The 15,603-nt window shown below is 43.2% G+C and overlaps 1 protein-coding gene across 2 annotated transcripts in view; it reads left to right on the top strand.

The window, feature by feature from the left end:
* Positions 1 to 15,603, top strand: part of LOC109869709 (metabotropic glutamate receptor 4) — a 253,129-nt gene that overhangs the window by 103,783 nt on the left and 133,743 nt on the right. The gene's annotated exons all lie outside the window — the stretch shown is intronic.

Below are 15,603 nucleotides of genomic sequence, written 5' to 3'. Positions count from 1 at the left end.
TCAGGATCCATATGTTTATGGGCATTGGAAAAGCTACATTTAGTTAAATTCATTATCATGTTGCATTTGAGTTATATTTACCCTATTGCAATGAGGCCAATCACTTAACATAGGTGCCATGCTTTTGTGTGTTAAGCCTACAGTAGTGTTGCACTTTCATTTACTGGCTTGAAAGCGGAATCGGTTGTTTGCTGTTAAAGGATTCTATCTCTGTGCAATGCAAACACTAATGGAGATTGAATGGCACTTAACCCTTTATGTGGATATGCAGATGTCAGTCCTCAAATAAAATGCTATGTTCAAGCAGCTGAACCAAACAAAGCAGGGGAACTCATTGGAAATTAGCCTGTAGCTTTTGAGTGCTTTTATCTCTGCAGTATTATTTCACACGTCCTGTATCTGCTTAAGAGTTTTTCAGGTATGGCATTATACCATTTTAGCTGTATCTCCTTATGAAGCGTTAGAGGCAGAGTGGTCGGGTACTTTTCAGGAGAGTTCATCTTGTTGTGACCATTCAGAATTCAAATGAAAGGAAAAGACAGTCATAAAAGAGCTGTTCCATTGGAGCATTCCCATCCACAGATCAAACAACACCTTTTAGATATAATAGTAATGGCCATTGGAGCATTCCCATCCACAGATCAAACAACTCCTTTTAGATATAATAGTAATGGCCATTTGAGCATTCCCATCCACAGATCAAACAACTCCTTTTAGATATAATAGTAATGGCCATTTGAGCATTCCCATCCACAGATCAAACAACACCTTTTAGATATAATAGTAATGGCCATTTGAGCATTCCCATCCACAGATCAAACAACTCCTTTTAGATATAATAGTAATGGCCATTTGAGCATTCCATCCACAGATCAAACAACTCCTTTTAGATATAATAGTAATGGCCATTTGAGCATTCCATCCACAGATCAAACAACACCTTTTAGATATAATAGTAATGGCCATTTGGCCCAAAGAATAGAATCCAGTCATGAATTAGGAGGACAATTAGATAATATTGTTGGCTGTACTATGACGATCATCATCCATCATACACATCATACTGTACATATAAAATAATTAAATTTTTCCATTTGCATTAACCCAGCTGACCTCAAACAAATCCAGAATGGTTTATCTGACAGTTGACAGAATAACATATAGCATCAAATAGCCTAACATGAATAAATTAAACATGTGGTAGTAAAGCTTGAGAAATGTTGAACCTGCTAGAGATCAAAATGTCTTCTCTCTCTTTTTATGGAATTGAAAGTTGTATGAATCTTTTTCAAAGTGAGGTTATGAAGGTTGAGAAGTGTTCTCACATTGCAGCAGTACAGCCATGCCTGGGACATTGGAAGGAATGATTAATAGTTTCTTTTTGTTTGCTGGCAAAGAGTTCTAGGCCATTCATCTCTGTCTCCCTGGCCTCAAATCTGCCCCTTATTGATGGGCGTTTGGCAGCATAATCTGAAAATAAGTGGATACTGATTTGTAATGTAAAGCGCATGAATAATTAAAATATTGGAAGTGAAACAGGTCAGTGCTTCTGAATGAATTATCCATGTTGATGAATTCATATCTTAATAGAAAACAGAAATTAATTCATTTACATTTGCCATAGAGGATCATTGTTTCTTTACGCCCCGACCCCCCCATGTGCACAAATTACCTGTGTGTATATGTATTCATGTGTGTACATGCATTCATGTGTGTATTTTTGTCATTATTATCACTCCGATTCATGTGTTGATGATGCTCGTCCTGCTGACCCTACACCCTCTGTCAGTTTACAGGTGTCATTGTCCTGAAATGGGTACCGTGGCCACATTTAGTTTCAGCTTTCTGGAAAAACTAAAAACAATTTGTCCAATGCGATTGGAAAAGTATTGAGGAAGGGAAATGAATCAGTATTGAAAGATAGCTAGAAAGTGAACAAACAAGAGAGAACCGAGAAGTAGAAGTGAGCATGACTGCCCGGGGCACCAGTGGGCGTGAGCGTATAACAGCGTTGGGAATACAGTCAGCTCTGAGCAGGGAGCAAGCCGCACACGCTCAGCCTGACCTCTGACCCCCGCTGGGGTTGAATGTAATCACTACCGACATGCCTACCGCTCTCTGTGCCACTGTGGCTCGCTCGTCTGCCGGCTCCAAGCTGCTGTCCATCATACTGTATGTCCTAGAGAGAGACCAGTGGCGGAGGAAGCGGAGGAGTGCCCCTGCAGAGCCCTCCAGCTTCCCCTGCTCAGCTCTGTGGAGGAGAACTTCATATGAGGAGAGTTCAGCCGGCTCAGCAATTTATAGGTTGTAGCCTCTAGGTTGAACCATGGGGAGCCTCCAGAAAGGGAGTTCCATGTGTAGGCTGCCAGATTAGCCAGGGTGGAGCTAATTTATTGTACAGTAGGTTGAGCTCAGTTCAACTAAAGCAGCAAACTCCAAACCCACTTCTTTTCGCAGATAGACAGACAATATGGTAGGGTTATGTACTGCATCTTTCCAAGCACCTCTGCCAGGAGGTAAAAACACACCATGCAGCAGCCAAGCCAACTTGCTGAACCCCCCTTATTGCTTGGCTTCTTATTCGCCGTGGCAACAGAAAGCAATCTATGAATACCCACCAAACCATGACATGTCCAATTAGCATTCCTCTCACCTAGTGCTGTACTGCTGACTTTTTCCCTCGTGAGCGCTCAACTCAAAAAGCTCCCTGCACTCCAAGTCTCCATGCGCCAGACCATTACACCCTGCAGGTTAATGATACTGAGAGCATGGCCATTTTCACTGATCCTTGTAGGATGTTATATTGAACAGTGGTGTAAAGTACTTAAGTACAAATTATTTTAAGTACTACTTAAGTAGTTTTTTTGGGAACCTGTACTTTACTATATATATATATATATATATATATAATTTATTTTTAATTTTTTTGAATTTTTACCCCTTTTTCTCCCCAATTTCGTGGTATCCAATTGTTTAGTAGCTACTATCTTGTCTCATCGCTACAACTACAGGCTCGGGAGAGACGAAGGTTGAAAGTCATGCGTCCTCCGATACACAACCCAACCAAGCCGCACTGCTTCTTAACACAGCGCACATCCAACCCGAAAGCCAGCCGCACCAATTGGTCGGAGGAAACAATGTGCACCTGGCATCCTTGGTTAGCGCGCACTGCGCCCAGCCCGCCACAGGAGTCGCTGGTGCGCGTTGAGACAAGGATATCCCTACCGGCTAACCCGGACGACGCTAGGCCAATTGTGCATCGCCCCACGGACTTCCCGGTCGCAGCCGGTTACGACAGAGCCTGGGCGCAAACCCAGAGTCAATGGTGGCACAGCTGGCGCTGCAGTACAGCGCCCTTAACCACTGCGCCACCCGGGAGGCCCCTACTATTTATATTTTTGACTACTTTTACTTTTACTTCACTACATTCCTTAAGAAAATATTATACTTTTTACTCTATACATTTTCCTTGACACTCAAAAGTATTCATTACATTTTGAATGCTTAGCAGGACAGGAAAATAGTAAAATTCACACACTCACATGGTTCACTAAACACTCACTAAATACACATGGTTCGTTTGTAAATTATGCCTGCCCCTGGCTTTCCATAAATTAAGAGAACAAGAAAATGGTGCCTTTTGCTTTGCTTAATATAAGGAATTTGAAATGATTTATACCTTTACTTTTGAGTCTTAAGTATATTTTAAACCAAATAATTTTAGACTTTTACTCAATTAGAATGTTACTGCATCAAACTTTTACTTGAGTAATTTTCTATTCAGGTATCTTTACTCGAATTGACATACCTTACCAACAGATCCAAAGATGATGCAATCTCTATTGCACTCTACACTGCCCTTTCCCAGCTGGACAAAAGGAACACCTATGTGAAAATGCTGTTCATTGACTACAGCTCAGCATTCAACACCATAGTGCTATCAAAGCTCATCACTAAGCTAAGGACCCTGGGACTAAACACCTCCCTCAGCAACTGGATCCTAGACTTCTTGACAAGCCGTCCCCAGGTGGTAAGGGTAGGTAACAATACATCCGTCATGCTGATCCTCAACACAGGGCCCCTCAGGGTGCGAGCTCAGTCCCCTCCTGTACTCGCTGTTCACTCATGACTGCACAGCCAGGCACAACACCAACACCATCATTAAGTTTGCTGATGACACAACAGTGGTAGGCCTGATCACCGACAACGATGAGACAGCCTATTGGGAGGAGATCAGAGACCTGACCGTGTGGTGCAAGGACAACAACCTCCCCCTCAACGTGAATAAGACTAAGGAGATGATTGTGGACCACAGTAAAAGGAGGACCGAGCACTCCCCCATTCTCATCGACAGGGCTGTAGTGGACCAGGTTGAGAGCTTCAAGTTCCTTGGCGTCCACATCACCAACAAACTAACATGGTCCAAGCACACCAAGACAGTCGTGAAGAGGGCACGACAAAGCCTATTCCCCCTCAGAAAACTAAAAAGATTTGGCATGGGTCCTCAGATCCTCAAAAGGTTTTACAGCTGCACCATCGAGAGCATCCTGACGGGTTGCATCACTGCCATGGCGCTACAGAGGGTAGTGCGTACTGCCCAGTACATCACCGGGGCCAAGCTTCCAGCCATCCAGGACCTCTACACCAGGCGGTGTCAGAGGAAGGCCCTAAAAATTGTCAAAGACTCCAGCCACCCTAGTCATACACTTTTCTCTCTGCTACCGCACGGCAAGCGGTACCAGAGTGCCATGTCTAGGTCCAAGAGGCTTCTAATCAGCTTCTACCCCCAAGCCATAAGACTCCTGAACAGCTAATCAGCAGCTAACCCTGTATAAAGCCCCGATATTGTTATTTACTGCTGCTCTTTATTATCTGTTTTTCTTATCTCTTATCTCTTTTTTTCTTAAAACCGCATCGTTGCTAAGGGCTTGTAAGTAATCATTTCACTGTAAGGTCTACCTGTTGTATTCCGCGCATGTGACAAATACTATTTTATTTTATTTGAAGTATGACAGTTGGATACTTTTTCCAACACTGATATTGAAGCCAGCATACTCTGGATTTGTCATTGTACTCAGATTACACAAGGGCCGCCGGAAAACGTGTGGCAAGGCAGCATTGGCCACAGCACTTTTATTTAATTGTTTTATTTCACCTTTATTTAACCAGGTAGGCTAGTTGAGAACACCTTTATTTAACCAGGTAGGCTAGTTGAGAACACCTTTATTTAACCAGGTAGGCTAGTTGAGAACACCTTTATTTAACCAGGTAGGCTAGTTGAGAAGTAGTTCTCATTTGCAACTGCGGCCTTGCCAAGATAAAGCATTGCAGTTCGACACATACGACAACACAGAGTTACACATGGAATAAACAAACATACAGTCAATAATACAGTAGAAAAAAATAAAACAAAAAGTATGTACAGTGAGTGCAAATGAGGTAAGATAAGGAAGTTAAGGCAATAAATAGGCGACGGTGGCGAAGTAATTAAAATATAGCAATTAAACACTGGAATGGTAGATGTGCAGAAGATGAATGTGCAAGTAGAGATACTGGGGTGCAAAGGAGCAATATAAATAAATAAGAGGTAGTTGGATGGGTTGTTTACAGATGGGCTATATACAGGTGCAGTAATATGTGAGCTGCTCTGACAGCTGGTGCTTAAAGCTAGTGAGGGAGATATGAGTCTCCAGCTTCAGTGATTTTTGCAGTTCGTTCCAGTCATTGGCAGCAGAGAACTGGAAGGAAAGGCGGCCAAAGGATGAATTGGCTTTGGGGGTGACCAGTGAGATATACCTGCTGGTGCTACGAGTGGGTGCTGCTATGGTGACCAGTGAGCTGAGATAAGGCGGGGCTTTACCTAGCAGAGACTTGTAGATGACCTGGAGCCAGTGGGTTTGGCGATGAGAGTGAAGCGAGGGCCAGCCAACGAGAGCGTACAGGTCGCAGTGCTGGGTAGTATATGGGGCTTTGGTGACAAAACGGATGGCACTGTGATAGACTGTATCCTATTTGTTGAGTAGAGTGTTGGAGGCTATTTTATAAATGACATCGTTGAGGATCGGTAGGATGGTGAGTTTTACGAGGGAATGTTTGGCAGCATGAGTGAAGGATGCTTTGTTGTGAAATAGGAAGCCGATTCTAGATTTAAATGTTGGATTGGAGATGAGTCTGGAAGGAGAGTTTACAGTCTAACCAGACACTTAGGTATTTGTAGTTATCCACATATTCTAAGTCAGAGCACTTTTCAATCAGGTTTGGCAGCGCCATACCACTTTTGATTTAGTTTAATAAAATATATAGATGCTAAATGTTAAAAATAGGGGCTAAGTCATGTTTTTTTGACTGATTTGGCTCATGATTTGTCAACTCAAGCACAATTTATCTGTCCATCACATTAGTGCTGCTACATGCTTGTTCTGTGTCTCGACCAATCAGATTCACAGAAATCACATGTCGCACAGGCTTAGGGCACAATGTGCGTTCTTCACTTTCCAGCAGTATTTATTTAGCAAGCGTGATAGCACATCACTGTAGGCTACTAACAACAGCAGCTGCATAGTCTCAACTCAGATGTTGGCCCACCACCTCAACCTCGACAAGACCGAGCTGCTCTTCCTCCTGGGGAAGGCCTTCCCGCTCAAAGACCTCTCTCCATTACGAATGACAATTCCATGTTGTCCCCCTCCTAGAGAGCAAAGAACCTTGCCGTGACACTGGACAACACCTTGTCGTTCTCTGCAAACATCAAAGCAGTGACTCGCTCCTGCAGGTTCATGCTCTGCAACATCTGTAGAGTACTACCCTACCTCACAAAGGAAGCGGCGCAGGCACTTGTCATCTCCCGTCTGGACTACCGCAACTCACTGTTGGCTGGGAATCTCGCTCGTGCCATCACACCCATGTGATTTATCCAGAACGTGTTCAACCTTTCCATGTTCTCCCATGTCACCCTGCTCCTCCGCACACTCCACTGGTTTCCAGTCAAAGCTTGCATCCATTACAAGTACATGGTACTTGCCTACAGAGCAGCAAGAGGAACTGCCCCTCCCTACATTCAGGCTATGCTCAAACCCTACACCCAAATCCCAGCACTCCGTTCTGCCACCTACTAGCCAGTAGCCTTAATTCTTGCATAGAATCCAACCTAGCTTGAAGCGATGCAATTTTCCTGATTTCTGACCACTTTCTTTCACTGGCATCTATTGATTTAGTCACCCTAATTCTGCCCATCCTACAAGGCTAAAAACGCTGATAACTTTTGAATGAGACATGAGGTTTGGACCATTGGTTTTCTTAGAGGATTATCCAAACAGTATTTTACCCATTGGTCAAAAGATGTGTTTTGATTGGACACTCTGGCCAGGATAAAGGAAGTGGTAACGTGCTGTATTTATAGTCCAGTTGTTTGTGAAAAAATTTGAATGGTTTATGAATTTAGTTTATATTCAAACTTGGGCTGACTCGTCTAACTACACTTTTTCAATCCAAAATGATTAACTAGAATTGATCAATAAACACTACAGCTGACATAGACTGTGAGTTAATGTTTCAATAGGCCTACAGTTGCACAGGGCAAGGCTACTACAAAGGGAAAGATTACTACTCTGGCCCCATCATAGCCCATATTAAACCTTTTTACAACAGATTAATCACGTCATACCGTATAAGGTCTGACGATTTACCTGGTTAGATACCAGATCAGGAAAAACTACGGGCCCCAGAATGTGTTTTCTCGCCACACCACTTTGGGACCTGTGGTGCCACCTATTGATTACATTGATATATTATGTCACATGGTATGTTGGTTAAATGAAGCATTGACAATACAATAAAACAGAGGCAGCAACAAACCACACAATTGAATCAGTGTGTTGTGTGATGAAGGGCAGCAGGTATTCTGGCGGTTAAGAGCGTTGGGCCAGTAACCAAAAGGTTGCCTGTTCGAATCCACAAGCTGACTTGGTGAAAAATCTGTCCATATGCCCTTGAGCAAGGCACTTAACCCTAATTGCTCCTGTAAGACAATCTGGATAAGAGCATCTGCTAAGTTACTAAAATGTAAATGAAGGAGAGACCGTAATTGAAAAGTGATTAGAATATCCACCAAGCTCAATAATTTACTGTCATTATTATCTGATTCAATGCTGATTGGGATGCACAGGCTGATGTGAAGTATATTGACTACCTTCTGGGCTGCAATTAAGTACTGTATGTGAACAAAACAGGCTAAGAAGAAAGGTAATGAAATACTGGGCACCAGCAGTATACAGAAGGTATTTGTGTTACATACTCATGGTCTCCTAAGCCTAGGACTCACATAAACATACTCCATGGACTCACATAGATGCAGTTTGATAGTGACCCAGAAAGCTTCAGCAAGCATGAACGTGCGTAGTAAGTGAAAATCAAAGCCACAGGTGGTTTGGCTGGTTGACAGAAAGCCACCAGAGAGGTTTCCTTTCATCTTAGAGTGGCCAGCCCGGAGCAGAGATGGAGGGATGTGGTCTCTCATTATTAATCAGCCAAACAGAGACAGAGTCAATACTGCCGGGCTTTACTTTGTCCCGTCATGGCCTAACCCACCTGACAGGGTAGACAGAGAGGAGGCGATACCCCACATCACAATGTGGACAATGCATAATAAGTGCACTGTGCAATTCAAACTGCTTAGGATCTGTTAAATTTAACCTTTGCCGAGTCCCCAACAACCAGATGTTCCGGTTTTCGGGGGAAATGGAAAGAGAGCCTGTGACACAACTTCCACTTTAGGATGTTAACAAGGTGACACTCCATCTTAACTCCTCCTCTACTTTTACTGGATTGGTTGAACAATGCAGAAGAGAACCTCTCATTACATTTTTTCTTCTTGCACAAGACCAGTATGTAGGGGATCTTGTTTTAAGCGTTTCTTTTACACCTTCTACGTTAATGTAAAGGCTTCTAGGAGTAGTGGGTGGAGGAGTCAGGCGCAGAGAGCAGGGTTAGTTCAGACGTGGATCTTTATTCCAGGAACAGAGTAACGGTCACGCCAAACACAAGGGCGCATAAATACCAAGTCCAACAAACATGACGAAACTGTCCGGAAACAAGGAATCCACAATAATCCACACACCATGAACAGAAAAACAAGCCTGCACAGAAGCAGGCGGACCTACCGGGTTTAAATAGCTCAAAACAAAACCCAAACAAGAAACAGGTGAAACTAATCAGACAAAACTAACTGAAACAAAAAAGGGGATCGGTGGCAGCTAGTAGGCCGGCGACGCCGAGTGCCGCCCAAACAGGAAGAGGCACCATCTTCGGTGGGATTTGTGACAGTTAAGTTACATTTAACCTAATGATTACAATCCGGGCGCCAGATGCAACATACATTTTGCGGGTGAGAGAGGATGGAGGAAGCTTTCTTTGAAACGACTGGGCATCTTGTAATGACATGCATTGTCTGAATTAGGCCCAAAGAATTCTACCTACGTAAGAGCGACTTCTATGGAGGAACTTTTTATGTCTTTGAACTTCCCGATTTGGTTTAACATTGGACCAGAGCAAACGTTAGCTAGCTAGCTAAAAAATGTGTTTAACCATCTTTAGTGGGCAAATGCTCACCTTCAATGGCCACTGGCAAGCTGGAGAAGTGTGCTCTTCATGGATGAATCCCAGTTTCAACTGTACGCAGACAGCGTGTATGGCTTTGTGTGAGCGAGTGATTTGCTGATGTCAACTTTGTGAACAGAAGTGCCCCATGGTGGCAGTGGGATTATGGTATTGGCAGGCATAATCTATGGACAACAAACACAATTGCATTTTATCGATGGCAATTGGAATGTACAGAGATACCGTGACGAGATCCTGAGGCCCATTGTCATGCCATTCATCCGCTGCCATCACCTCATGTTTCAGAATGATATTGCCAAAGTCAAGGATTGGTAGGTTAGTCAGTTTTACGAGGGTATGTTTGGGAGCATGAGTGAAGGATACTTTGTTGCAGAATAGGAAGCAAATTCTAGATCAAATTTTGGATTGGAGATGCTTATTGTGAGTCCGGAAGGAGAGTTTACAGTCTAACCGGAGACCTAGGTATTTGTAGTTGTCCACATATTCTATGTTAGAACCGTCCAGTGTAGTGACGCTAGACGGGCGGGCGGGTGCGGGCAGCGGTCGGTTGAAGAGCATGCATTTAGTTTTACTTGCATTTAAGAGCAGTTGGAGGCCACGGAAGAAGTGTTGTATGGCATTGAAGCTCGTCTGGAGGTTTGTTAACACAGTGTCCAAAGAAGGGCCAGAAGTATACAGAATGGTCTCATCTGCGTAGAAGTGAATCAGAGAATCACCAGCAGCAAGAGCGACATCATTGGGCCTAATGTATTTATTTCAATTGACTGATTTCCTTATATGATCTGTAACTCAGTCAAATGTTTGAAATTGTTGCATGTTGCATTTGTATTTTTGTTCAGTGTAATTAATAAATCCAATGTGAAATGTAATAATTATAATATTCTTAACTAGCATTGAAACAGCTCTCGCTAATTTCTGAATCATGCTTGTAATGTCGTCAGTAGGCTACAGTAACCTATGCTTCAGATGGGGATGGGCAGGTAGCCTACACACACACACTGGCAAAGATTTCCAGCAGGCAGGCAGACACTGGAATAATATTCTGAGTGACGAAGTGAGGGCTTTGCATAGGCACTTTGTTGCGATTTTTGGGGGACGTATGCCCGGGACGTAAAATAATGTTTTTTAACCAGTTCCCATGCTTTTAAAATAATGTTTTTTAACCAGTTCCCATGCTTTTAAAATAATGGATCACTTTCGTTTCCGGTTCGGGGTCTGCCCCTCAAATAATTTGGTTATTTTCGGTTCTGTTCCCTGAACTGGTTCCAATCATTGATTTCTACACAATCATTTTAATTGTAGCCACTCACTCAGTTTGTAAAAAAAAAAAAATACATCTGTTTATTAACCATCTCAGATTTCTCCAACGTCCACACTGATTAATCCAATCCAATGTGTCTTGTAGCAATATGTTTACTGTATGTAATTGAATTTGGAGTGCTAATTAGTTGACCGAGGGGTGTTGGAAATCAGCTTCTTGGTGATCTGAGGCCTCTGAAATCCGTGTCGTCTGGTGATTGGTGATTAGACAGCTCCTTTACTCAGCGTTAGTTAGAGATAAGCTGATTGCTGCTGTTGACCCTGAGACTTACTCTGCTTCTCTTTTTTTATGACTGTGCTGCAATGTATGATGCAGCAAGTGAACATTTTTCTTTTCAACTGAAAGAGGCACTTCATGTCACTAACATTTAACATACAGTGGTTGTGGGTGGAATTTACATTTAAAAAGTTCAGTGTACAGTGATAGTTCCCATAGAGTGACTTGTTTTTACCAACAATATAGTTAAGTTCTGTTTTACTGTGACTGGACAAGCCAAAGTCATGGTCTAGAGAACTGTCATGGTCTAGAGAGCCACATTATGGACTATATACAGCTCAACTGAAAACCAGAGAGCAAGTTGTTTTCCCATTGCTGTTCCCAATCACAGTGTTTCCCATTACACACTGCAGGATATCGGTCAGGGTTCATAGTACGTATGGATTTCCACAGCACCACAGCAATCCAATATCTCGCCACCTGAAACACAGCTTCATCTCAAAGTGGTCATGCTGTATAGAATGGATCTATACACTTGTGGCTGTTTCATCAACAAAAGGACAGTTGGTCTTTTTTTTTTTAAGCACACACAAACTCAGACTTAGACACAGCAAACATCCACAAATGAAATGTGAAAAACAGGAAGGATGCGGCTCAAAGGTTAACTCACATCAAAGCATCAATATGAAGTAGCGATAACAGAGAGTTTATATAATTCATGATATCGTGTCCACATATGTTAACATCTGTTGGATCTGGAGCTACGAGCTATCTGCTAGTCTTTCTCCATAGCCTCAGGACATCATCTCATCTCCGATGGCAAAAAAAACACCTAGTCTGCTCAATACTCCTGAATAGGCTACATTTATGTGGTGAAACGTATTAGTTATGGAAATGATTGACTCATTCTCTCTATGGTCATATGTAATTATTTTTATGCAGCACTATGTTTCACATGTTTTCTACATACATAATGGAATAGTGTGTGGGGACATTAGTTTATAAACAAAGTCCCTGTTTTAAACATCGCTATGGCAGGTGAGAATGAATCCCAGCCACTGCCCTCAGGCTCTGTAAGATAATTAATAGCATATTGTTTGCACGGCCTTATGTGAGACAAAGGCCTCTTATACGTCGAGACACCTTAAATAATAGCCATCATTCTTACTTGGTCTCTGCAGTCTTCTTGCAGATTGCCATTTCAGGAACCTTTGCTTGGCATGCTATGTCACTTCATTGTATAAATTAGTCTGTGCTGCAGTTGGGGTCTGCAGGGTGGATTTGCAAGCACATAGCACCATGTCTCAACCGCTCTCCCTCACCCCCCCCCCCCTCTCTCTTTCTTTAATGGGATTTTTAAGGAGTCTGAGATGTTGATAGCACTCTGTCTCTGAAAGAAATGTGAATAATATCATTATTTTACACTGATCATGTTGCCTTATCACCACATTATATCCAACTCACCAGACACAGAAACAGTATATGCATAAGAATAAGGACTAAATTGGTACGAGGGTGACTGGTAGTTCATTCTAAGTCAGTACCATCCTGGACTTATAATTACTTCACTATGACAGCTGAGAGAATGATCTGAGTCTGGGGACTCCCCAGCTTTAAACAGTCAGACTAGGGGTTCCAGGTTACACATTATGGGAGTAATGATGCTCAATTATGTTATAATCATGCAATTTCCATTTTATGACCAAGAGTTCGGCTCTGTGTTTCATGTTAAAACAGTTGTTAAAAATGCATAATGTACAGATGTATGTTTTATTTTGAGGAACAGATTTCATGTTTCAAGGGGTTATCTAATGGCAATTCCACAGTAACGGAATTTAGCAGAGACTTTAACATTTATGCCAAACAGAAAACAATAACTACTTTCGAAGAATTTACACAGTTAAAAAAATAATAGTACTGGAAAAACTGTGCAGATGCAACTTTTGGTAACAGAATTACGGTAAAATCCATCATCAAATGTATCTGTACAGTTCTTCCAGTAAATGTTGTTTTTTTTTTTAAGTTAAGTGGAAATTGTTAAAAGTACTCATTGTGCATAGAGCCCTATGGTTTCTTAAACTGTGAAATCAGTGGTTTTTGTTTGGTATACATTTTAAAGTGAAAAATCAGCGTCTCAGCTTATTTCTGTTATCATGGAATTGTCCCTAACAGTTTCCCCACCCCTTACCACCAGTTCCATTGTCATTACAGATAACTTTGTATGGTAGCATTACAAATTGGTAGTTTATTTCATCATCAGCACATTGGGATGAAGGAATTCCAGGATTTATTCACGACTCCTCTGCTAGATGTAAATGTAGGTGTGCATGAGTGAGTGCATCTGTGTGTGTGATGGCTTTTGGCCACGATTCAGCTCTAATCATATCTCTTTCCTTGCAACCCTTCAGCATTACACCTGCCTCACCAAAGCACAGAGGCTTCCCCATACAAAAACAAGGAAGTGATACAAGGAAGATAAATGTGGCAAGATACAATATATAAGCTTCAAGGCATGAATCATTACCTTAAAAATACATACTTATTAAGGACAGGAACCACAGGCTAAAATTATATTTTTTACATGTACTTTTGATTAATGTCAGGATCTGACCCTTTTTTATACATTTTCACCTAAAATGACATACCCAAATTTAACTGCCTGTAGCTCAGGACCTGAAGCAAGGATATGCATATTCTTGAATCCCGAAAATAATGAAAGAAAAAGTTAAACTATCAAAGACACTTACTGATACACAAAGTAGGTCTCACAAGCAAGAGCCTGTAACTAAAACAAGATCTCAATTTGCCAATATAGAAAGGCTTTTGAGCAGAAAGTCTGACAGTATTATGTCGTTTTGGTTATATACAGAGATGAGAGATGGGGAGAGGGAGATGAGAGTGAAGGATTTAAATGTTAATGCAGTGACCACCACCTCTTCCTCTCCAGCGACAGCAGGGGTTCAAACTGTAGTACATTTGAATATAAAAATGGATTTGATCAAAAAAAACTATCACGTTTCAAGGAAAAACCAGATGCAGACAATGTCGAAGTAACACACGATTATTACTAGAACAGGGGGCAGACAAAATGTAGGTCAAGGGCAAGACAGTAATCCAGATCAGAGTCCAAAAGTACAAAACGGCAGGCAGTCTCGGGGTCAAGGCAGGCAGAGGTTAATAATCCAGGGTGGTGTGACAAGGTACAGAAACGACAGGCAGGGTCAGGGCAGGCAGAATGGTCAAAACCAGGAAAACTAGAAAACAGGAAACAGACAGGAGCAGGGAAATGCTGGTAGGCTTGACGAACAAAATGTACTGGCAACAGACAAACAGAGAACACAGGTATAAATACACTGGGGATAATGAGGAAGATGGGCGACACCTGGAGGGGGGGGTGGAGACCAGCACAAAGGGAGGTGAAACAGATCAGGGTTTGACAGTACCTGGGCTCATACCTGGTTGACCGGGGTGCCAGCGTTGGAAATCAGCGATGAGGCCTGGGTCAGGATGTCCCTAGCGGGGACCCAGCACCTCTCCTCCTGGCCATAACCCTCCCAGTCAACCAGGTACTGGAATCCCCTGCCCCGAGATCGAACATTCAGGAGACGATGTCTGCCGGTTGGCTGTCAATAAGACGGGGGAGAGGGGTGGGCCTGGAAACAGGAGACAAAGGGCTATGAGACATGGGTTTGATCCTAGACACATGAAAAGTGGGATGTATTCCAAGAGTACGGGGCAACAGAAGACAAACAGCAGAGGGGCTGGGGAAAGGGCTGATAAACCGGGGGGGGGGGAGTTTGCGGGACTCCACCCAGAGTGGCAGATCTCGGGTGGACAGCCATACCCCTGTCCGAGATGATGCCGGGGTCCAGTGGCTTTCTGCTTGTCGTCGATACCTGGAGTTGGTCTTGAGAAGAGCTGACCGGGTTCTCTTACAAGTACAACAACAACGGGGGACAAACACCTGGGCCGAGGGTACGCCAACATCTTCATCTTGCTCCGTGAAGAGTGGGGGCTGAATACCCAGGGAACACTCAAAGGGAGAGAGACCCGTGGCAGAGCAAGGAAGGGTGTTACGGGCATATTCGACCCACACTAGTTGTTGGCTCCAGGTCGTGGGGTTAGCGAAGAATTGTCTCCAGGCCTCGGTTGGCTCGCTCCGACTGGCCGTTGGATTGGGGGTGGAACCCGGAGGACAGGCTGGCCGATGACCCAATGAGTGTGCAGAACGCCTTCCAGGACGAGAACTGAGGAGCCCGGTCGGAGAATATGTCCACTGGGGAGTCCATCAATTCGGAAGGCGTGCTGCACCATGAGCTGGGCCGTCTCTTTGGTAGAGGGTGGGCGGCTTTGGAAAACTGGTGGAGGGAGACCCGTGACAAAGTCCAGGGAAATGTGAAGCCAGGGATGGTGAGGAACAGGCAGAGGTTGAAGGAGAACAGACAGAGCTT

This window comes from Oncorhynchus kisutch, linkage group LG24 (genome assembly GCF_002021735.2).
Source record: "Oncorhynchus kisutch isolate 150728-3 linkage group LG24, Okis_V2, whole genome shotgun sequence".
NCBI lineage: Eukaryota > Metazoa > Chordata > Actinopteri > Salmoniformes > Salmonidae > Oncorhynchus > Oncorhynchus kisutch.
The sequence above is the reverse complement of the archived record's forward strand: the minus strand, read 5'-3'. Positions and strand labels throughout refer to the sequence as shown.